The sequence below is a fragment of the Mustela lutreola genome, chromosome 3 (assembly GCF_030435805.1).
Source record: "Mustela lutreola isolate mMusLut2 chromosome 3, mMusLut2.pri, whole genome shotgun sequence".
Taxonomy (NCBI): Eukaryota; Metazoa; Chordata; class Mammalia; order Carnivora; family Mustelidae; genus Mustela; species Mustela lutreola.
The window spans coordinates 38,189,985-38,199,678 of NC_081292.1; the positions used below are offsets into that span (position 1 = coordinate 38,189,985).

Sequence of the window (9,694 nt, forward strand, 5' to 3'; positions counted from 1 at the left end):
TACAGTTAAACCAAGAACTAGGGGATGGGCAGACAATCAAAGCCTGTGGCAAAGAGAAAAAGCCACTGGGCTAGGGGTTTAGGTTCAAGAATCATGGATCTTTCCAGATCTCTGGTTTTGGCTACTTGTTCTTAGAGTTGACAATGCAGAAGAAGTCCACTGCCAGAAAAGGGTGTTTGCTCTTTCTGCCAGCAGTGAAAGTCTATGCCATAGAGTGGGGACTGGAAGTTGGTCTCCCATTTTTAAATGAAATTTTTTGTTGTAGTTTCTTATTTGACCCCCTGCATTGAAATCCTGAATATGTTGGGGGTAGTTATATTTCTTATCTACCCATATGCTGCTAAATGATGAGTCATCTGGACCTGAAATCCTGGTGTTTAGAATAGTACGTGGGAACTGGATGAGTTTTGGCATTTCTTCTTTTGAGGAAGAAGAGAGTGTGTATTCATTTGTGTAAGAGGAACTTGTGTTGTCATAGGGAGGAACACTTTTTAAAATAAATGTACAGGGATGCCTGGGTGGCTCAGTCAGTTGAGTGTCTGACTCTTGATTTTAGCTCAGGTCATGATCTCAAGATTATGAGATGGAGCCCCACATTGGGTTCCACACAGGGCATGGAGCCTGATTAAGATTCTCTCTCTCCAGGAGGCCTGGGTAGCTCAGTTGGTTGAAGTCTGACTCTTGATTTTGTCTCAAGTCATGATGTCTGGGCCATGGGATAGAGTCCTTTATCAGGCTCTGTGCTCAGTGTGGAGTCTGTTTGGGATTCTCTCCTTCTCTCTGACCCTCTCCCTCTGCCCTTTCCACACCATCTCTCTCTCTCAAATAAATTTTTAAAAATCTTAAGAAGAAAAAGATTCTCTCTTTCCTTCTTCTGCCCCTCCCCACCCCTCCCTCTCTCTTAAAAAAAAAAAAAAAGAATGTACAGAAATAAGATTGTGTGTGTGTATGTGTGTGTGTGGTATGCTGAGTAGTTTAGGGATGGAGGGGAACTTTTGTATTTTGTAACAGCTTGATCCACATCTGGTGGGCATATAATACATGCCCCTCCGTACTCGGGTCATAGGGGCATCACATATTAAAGCCAACAAGAATTACTATTTTAGTAAAATTTGTATGCTTCCGGGGGAGAAAAGTCTTTCTCCTAATGATATCTCAAGTCATCTATAAGCCTGAAGCTCCTGGGAGCTATTTTTGCTTCCATTTTTCAGAGAATCTTCCAGAGAACAAAACTACTAGGGAAGGCAAGAAGGCAAAGACCGAGAGCCTTTTTTGTTCTTTATGGCAGCCCCAGCACTAAAAACAGTGTCCGGCACATAGCACTCAGTAAATGTTTGTTGAATGAGTAAAATCAGAACTGAAAAATAGAAAGAGAGAATGAGAGAGAGAGAGAGAATGAAAATGCTGGTAACCTGGTTTGAACTTCTCGTTCCAGTTGTGTTTAGAGCCAATCGTACCCCTTCAACTTCCCAAGTACCCCAGCCAGCTAATTCCCTTTATTTTTAAAATTAATGTGGTAAATATTAAATTGGCTCACGTGGTAAGACTCCAAGCCTGAGTAGCATGACTTCGTGTACACCAGAGGCTAGAAAACGGAAGTCTGCATGACTCAGATGCCTTTGTGCTGGGGGTTTCTGTGTATGACACATCCCCACCAAATAGACGCGTCTGAATGAGATTTTAAAGGGGGAGACTCAGAGAGAATCATGAGTGGCTCTACAGGCTCTCCTGGTGGCCGAGGCATTTTGATACTTTTGCAGCAGCTAGGACAGAAACGCTGATGTCCAGTCAGTCCTTAGCTCTGTGTAATCAGCCAGGATGGCAGTGATTTCCTGGTCTGGCAACTTTGGGGACCAGGAAAGGGGCAGCATCATCTTCATTTAAGTTAGCGATGTAGCCACTCACTGAAGCAGATTTTAGGTGTAGCTTCAGGAGTTGTTCTGAAAGTCCAGCCTGTGACTTCGAGTCTTTTGATCATTCTCTAGTAAGTTCATAGTCTTGAGTAAGTATCTCCCACCTTAACCTGGCTAGAGCCAATTCTGTTTTCTTCAAGGAAACTCTGACCACGACAACAGATTTGATTTTCTGTCAGTAGCAACTGCAAGAGTCCAGAAAAGCCTCTTAGAAATTCCGAAGGTAAAAACAACAAAGGAGAAGAAATAATGAAACTATGAGAGAACTTCCAAGTATATAAGCAGGGGAAATGGTATTTTCAGTGGAAAAAAAATATCGGCCTAGTCTCAGACCTCTGTAAAACACCAAATCCCACAAAACAATGAAACAATATCCACAGAAACTTGAGGGGATGCTTGAGGGGATGCTGTCATTTATGTGTAATGTCAAACAAATGGCATTCTCAGATGTAAAAATCTCAGATCAGACCGTTTATATGTCCTGTCTCAAAAATTGCTCAACATGGGCTTTCTTGCAGAGAGCAAAACTAAAGAATACGAACGTTGAGAATTAGTATCAGGGGGAAAAATGTTGCCAACATACAACAGAACCAAATAAATATATAAAAATAAAATTCATAAGTATATCATAAAAGTGAGTGCAAAACAAAAACAATTGTAAAGAAAATTTGTGATTTTTTTTTTTAATAGGATGGCATATCAGGGCTCTTTGCAAGCAGTAGAAATGAGCTCTGAGCAAAGACAGGAATTCATCAGAGAGCTGTGGGGTAGCCACAGAATCAAAACAAAAAACAGAATCAAGTCTCAGAAAGGGTAGGAATCAGAGCAAGCTCAGGGATCCAGAAGAAACTAATAGACCATCTCAAGTCATTAGAGCTGCAGTGTTCTGCTATCACCATTACTAGTTTTTTTCAGGTGAAAGCAAAGTGCTTCTGGTCTACTCTGATTATTTAGAATGTAGAAAAGAGCATTTCCTAGTTCTGTCACTGTGTTCTAGTGCCTGAGACTGTAGGATTTTCCCCATAGGTATGTGGAATTGTGCTTACAGCTAGGGTCACTGTCCAATCATGTCAACCATAGTCATTCTTCAAGACTGTGGGGATGCTTCCAACCTTCTTAGCAGGCTTTCCCCCACATCTCATTGGTCAGAATGGCATCATATTCCCTTTCCTAAACCAATTAATGCAAGGAGAATGGAATTGTTTAGACTTGGATTTGGTCTAATTAAAATTCATCCCTGGGTACTGGGGAGGAGTTCAGTCTCCTTGAGGCGCATGGTTGTCTTATAACTTTAAAATAAAAAAGGCATTGTGTTGAGCAAGTAAAAACAGCTGTTGGGTAAGCCACAAACAGTGGCATTAATATCTGAAATTTCCTCAGGGATATAGTATTGCCTTTGATTTACTATTTTAATAGGGAGAGGAAATTCTAGTATCTTCCATTTTGTTCTTCCTCTCATAATAGGGAAAATATCTGGGGATTTTTGCCAGTTGTTGAGAATATTCCATTCAACACAGTAACTGGAGAAAAATCCACAGGATGAAGGGGTTTAGGGTTTGTGTCAAATTTCATTTATTTTACCTGACCCAGATATATCCTTACTATGATAGGTAGTTCTCAGTGAATTTCTATCAGCTCAGAGCTAGTATCTAAAAGTTTCCCAAAAGCCTTAATTATTTCTCTCATCCTAGGACATAGTCATCCTCTTAAATGACTTTTAGGAATATCTAAGGGTAATCGTCAAAGAATCAACTTTTGCTGTTATGACTACTAGTCTCCCCTTCAACTAAGATGAATCTGTGGATTCAGCTCTAGAAATTGGGTGACTCTCTACTTTCTTGGCTCAGATTAAGATCCTATTCAACTTACCTAGGGTATTTGATTCTATAAGCCAAGTAAGACTTTAGTGAGGACTCTATGCTGAAAGAGACATAGCAAGAGGTTTCTGAAAGTGAAATAATTCTGATGACCAAGTTGCTCTTCCTACCTGTTGTAATCATGCCCACTTTGCTCTGTTGATGGAGGCTATCTCGCTTCTGCAGTCCCAAGATTATGCCTTCCCAAATGAAACTGAGAACATATTTCAACTGCAAATTTCCCACTAGCAATTTCCAACATTTAGAAAATAGTGAAGCATTAAAAAAAAAAAGAAAGAAAGAAAGAAAAAGATACTGGCATTTCCCTCAGCAGTGCAGGTCTCAAGACCTTGGGGAAGGGATAGTCATTCCAGTCCTTGGGGCAACATTTATGGGTATATAAGCAGGACACTTATAATGGATCTTTTCCAGCATTCCTATCTCAAGGAGTCGTTAATTTCCTTCCTGTATATATGCCAAGGGATTTTTGGCATCTCCACTTTCTTTAATGAGGGCCAGTGTTGGAGCCTGATTTGCTTTATCCAACGCATTTAGACATCCAACTGCTTGAGCCAACACTTTGAATGCAGTGCTTCTGATAAGTGCATCCACACTGACAAATTCAGTCCAGTCTAAAATTATGTTTCACTCTTCTTGGTCGAGTGCTTTCAAAATATATTCCCACAAAAATTTCAACAGTACGTACTTTTTTAAAAAGTAGCAAATCTTCTGTAGTCCTTACAATGTAAAAACCTTCTCTTGGCAAAAGGAGAGTCCTGACCAACTATATCAGGCCAGTGTTATTGCCTGTTTGTGTTTCATGTGCTCAGTGCAACTTTAATTGAAGGACTCATCAGATTTATTATTTAAAGAATTTTAAAATTTGAGTATAGATGACACACGACATTACATTAGTTTCAGCTATATAATGTAGTGATTCAACACCTCCCTGTGTTACGCTGTGCCCACCACAAGTGTAGCTACATCTGGCACCATAACAATACTGTTATAATATCATTGACTGTGTTCCCTATGTTGTGCCTTTTATTCCTGTGACTTTTTCATTCCATAACTGGAAGCCTGTATCTCCCACCCTTCTCCTATTAGCTCACCCCTCCCCCCCGCAATTCCCCTTTTCTATGGTAGCCATCAGTTTATTCTCCGTATTTACAGGTCTGAATCTGCTTTTCATTTATTTATTTATTTGTCTTGATTTTAGATTCCACACATGAATGAAATCCTATGGTATTTGTCTTTCATAGTCTGACTTGTTTCACTTAGCATTATACCCTCTAGGTCCATCCATGTTGTCACAAATGGCATGATCTCACCCTTTTTTATGGCTATATGATATTCCATTATGTATCTCACATATATATATACCACTAGTATATATGTCATGTATTATAGATATATATTTCACATAGATATATCATATATACATATGCATGTATACACCACATCTTCCTTATTCATTTGTCTATCAATGGATAATTTGGTTGCTTCCATGCACTGGCTATTCTGAATAACACTGCAATAAATATAGGGCTGTAAATATCTTTTCGAATTAATGTTCTTGTTTTCTTTGGGTAAACACCGAGTAATAGATCGTAGAATTACTGGATCATATGATATTTGTATTTTTAATTTTTTGAGGTACCTCCTGTACTGTTTTCCACAGTGGCTGCACTGTTGTACATTCCTTTCAAAGGGGCAGGAGAGTTCCTTCTTCTCTACATCCTCACCAACACTTATTATTTCTTGTCTTTTTTATTTTAGCTGTTCTGACAAGTGTAAAGTGATATCTCATTGTAGTTTTGATTTGCATTTCCCTGGTAATTAGTGATGTTGAACATCTTTTCATGTTGTGTCTGTTGGCCATCTGCATATCTTCTTTGGAAATATGTATATTCAGGTCCTTTGCCCATTTAAAAAATTGGATTATTTGTTTCTTTTTTGTTCATTTTGGTGTTGAGTTGTATAAGTTCTTTATATATTTTGGGTATTAATCCCTTATTGAATATATCATTTGTAAAGATCTCCCATTCAGTAGGCTGCCTCTTTATCTGTTGATGATTTCTTTCGCTGTATAAAAGTCTTTTATTTTGGGGCAGTCTGTTAAGCCACTGCTTTTGGCTTGGGTCATGACCCCAGGGTCCTGGGATTAAGTCCTGCATCGGGCTCCTTGCTCAGCAGGCAGCCTGCTTCTCTCTCTGCCTCTGCCTGCATTTGTTCTCTCTGTTCTCTCTCTCTCTCTCTCTGAGAAATAAATAAATAAATCTTAAAAAAAAAAAAAAAAAGACTTTTATTTTTATGTAGTCCCAATAGCTTTTTGTTTTGTTTTGTTTCTCTTGGCAGAGGAGACATATCTAGAAAAATGTTGCTATGGCCAATGTCAAAGAAATTACTGCCTATGTTCTTCTCTAGGATTTTTATAGCTTCAGTTCTCATATTTAGGTCATTAATCCATTTTGAGTTTTTTTTTGTGTGTAGTGTTAGAAATTGGAGGACTTACTGTATTTAAAATGCCAGGACTGGTGTGAACAAAAGATAAGAGCATTCCCCCCAAATCCATTCCCAGAGGTTCTCAAAAGCCTTGAGAGTAGGAGGTGTTAAAATCAGTTAAGGATCCTTTGCAAAATGTACATACCTGTTCCTTCCTCCACGGATGAATCAGATGTTGGGGGAGGTTGGGGCAGGGACGTCATGCATATTAGAAAAGTTCTCTAGATTTTCTGGTAGGCACCATCCTACACTTTAAAGTCATGATCCCTACAACCACTACTACATACCCATCTTAATCGTGCATATAGTTTAAGGAAAAGGATGAAGTTGATGTTTACAATTACTTATAAGGAGAGTGACTCTTCTTACATTGTGATAAATTGTGTTCATGTTCATGTTCATTCATAAGAACATGTTCTTAATAGAGTCTGCTCCTTTAGGCTGGTTTGTGGAATGAGAAGACACAGAACAGAATTGCAGCCACTGGCAGAAACCATGAACAATATACAGATGCTTGTTCTCGGAAGCTATAGAGATTCGAGTTGTTTGTTACTTCAGTAAACCTGACTAATATACATAAAATGATCTTTTCTTTCTTTTTTTTGAGAAGGGTGGTGAGTACCTGGATGGGTTTGATTAGATATTTGAAGCGACACCAAAGCTTGGATTCAGGGTATGAACTAGAGAGAGCTGAATTTCTTTATTTAAGAAAGTAGAAAAACTGTTTTATCTGGTGGAGGGGGAATTGGCCAGGGAAATAAAATGGAGAGAGCAGAGGACTGAGCAATGAAGCAGGAGACTAGAGATCCAAAAGTTGTTAAAGGAGTTTTAAGTCCATATGCTTAACTTGTGGTTTCATATTGCTTCCATTTCAGATAAGTATTTTAAATATACATGCCATGTATGAGTATGTTTTTGGTGGAAATACAAGAAATGGGTTGAATATGTAGGAGACTCAAAAGGATTGTAAATAATGTTAATGAGTTACACCTACATGAATAAAATTGATAGCAATGGACACACCATATCCCTTTTAGGAAAGTTAGCCATTTTTAAAGATGTCAGCATTTCCTAAAGTCACTTTATAGGTTCATTTCCAGCATGTTTTCTTATCTTTTCGATTTCTGGGATTTGACAAAGTGATTTTAAAGTTCCCTTGGAAAGATGAACACACTGTAACAGCAAAGACAAAAATGAAGAAGTTGAGGAGTGAGGGGTAATTTATCCTATCCATCAAAATAGAGTAAAAATGCACAGTGCTGAGATAGAAAGAGCATGGGCTTTGGATCCAGTAAACTTACGTTTGAATGCCTGGCTCTGATACATTCCAGCTGTGTAGTCTTAGGTAATTAACTTAATATCTTTAAGCAAAATATGTGTTATAGATCCTAACTGTCCCACTCCTTCCTCCTCTCCCTGTAATCACATCCTTGCCATGGCATCATGGACAGGGTATACTTCCTTTTCTCTTGGCTTTAGGCTTGGCCATAAGACTTGGTCAGTGGCTGCAGGTGGAAGAAACAGTGTTTAAATCTCAAGCCCAGGCCTCACCTACCTCCACAGTTCTGCTGGCCCGGCTGTACCCCTGTTGCTGACAGGGGAAGATCTTCCCCTAGTCACCTGCCACTCTTTCATCACAGGCCAAGGAAAAATGAATGAAAGGCACAGCTGTCCCACCTGCCCCACAGATCCATGAAAATAAATAATTTCTTTTTAAGCTCTTGACAATTAGCCAACAAAATGTATTAGTGGTTTCTTAAGGAAGATTCTCAGGAAGGGCCACAAACACTTCTGCTTATACCTTATTGGCCGGAATTTAGCCACATGGTCAATTGTAACTGCAAGGGAGGCTGGGAAATGTGTCTAGCTGGATTTGGCACTCTCTCACTGTGTTAGAAGGTGAGAATGGATTTAGTGGGACACTAATAGTCTTAGCCACAGGTATATGATCCCTACTGATTTTTTTTTTAAGTGGGGTAAAATGCACATAACATACAATTTACCATTTTAGTCATTTTTAAAAGATTTTATTTATTTATTTGAAAGAGAGAGAGAGAGGGCATCAGGGAGGAACAGAGAGAGAAGGACAAGCAGACTCCATGCTGAGTACGGAGCCGGGTGCGGGGCTTGACTCCATGGCCCTGAGATCATGACCTGAACCGAAATCAAGAGCCAGATGCTTAACCAACTGAGCCACCCGGCTGACCCCATCTTAGCCACTTTTAAATGTTTTTAAAAGTTGAGTGGTATTCAACAAATTCATAATGTCATATAACCATCAATCCCTTTTGATTTTTGAATGAATCTTTAGACATATATATTTTTTTATAAATGATGTCAGTCTGATTGTTTATCCATCAGCTTTTGTTCTCCACGTAACTCTCTAAGAGATCTTTCTGTGTCAATAAATGTAGAACCATTTAATTCTTAGCAACTTTATATTTGCCAAAATATAGCCATAACACAATTCATTTGCCCTTTTCTTTTAGGTTATTTCCAATTTTCTTCCTAATTTAAACAATGCTAAAATGAAACCCTGTACATCCGTGTTTGAATATATGAGTAACTATTTTTATTGGAAAGATTCCTAGAAGTGGGATTGCTTGTTCAAAGCATACATGCATTTTTATTTCAAAAGATACTATAAAGTTACTCTCCAAAAAGTCTTTAATAATTTATATTTCCAAATGAGTATATGAAAATGTCTTTTTTTGAAAGCAGTCTTTTGACAGTAATATGCCAAAAGCCTTAAACTGCTCATGCTTCTTGTCCTATTAATTTCGTTTGTGGACAGTGTCTCAAAAATAGTTCTAAAACACAAAAACAAATTCTATATAAATATGTGCATTGTAACATTGTGCTCAAACTGACAGCACATATACTAAAATTGCAATGATACAGAGAAGATTAGCATGGCCCCTACCCAAGGGTGACATGCAGATTCGTGAAGAGTTCCACATTTAAAAAAAAAAAAATATGCGCTGTATAAGCTAAATAAGTCAATCAGCAAAAGATAATTACCATATGATCTCACTCATATGTGGAATTTGAGGGAAAAACAGAGGCTCATGGGGGAAGGAGGGAAAAATAACACAAGATTATATCAGAGAGGGAGATAAACCATAAGAGATTCTTTTTCTTTTTTTCTTTTTTTTTTTTTTGAGAGAGAGAGCACAAACAGTGGGAGCAGCAGGCAGAGGGAGAAGCAGGCTCTCTGTTGAACAAGGAATCCAATGTGGAACTTGATCCCAGGAATCTGGGATCATGACCTGAACCAAGGCAGAGGCTTAACCGACTGAGCCCCCAAGGCATCTCCCATAAAAGACTCTTAATCATAAAAAAGAAACTGAGGGTTGCTGGAGGGGAAAGAATAGGGATAGGGGATGGGGTTGCTGGGTGATGGATATTAAGGAGGGCACT

The 9,694-nt window shown here is 38.7% G+C and overlaps 1 non-coding gene across 1 annotated transcript; it reads left to right on the plus strand.

Moving 5' to 3' along the window:
- Positions 1–9,131: 9,131 nt before the first annotated feature.
- Positions 9,132–9,238, plus strand: LOC131828310 (U6 spliceosomal RNA). Its single transcript, XR_009352335.1, has one exon. It is a non-coding gene; the product is annotated as a U6 spliceosomal RNA (small nuclear RNA).
- Positions 9,239–9,694: the final 456 nt, after the last annotated feature.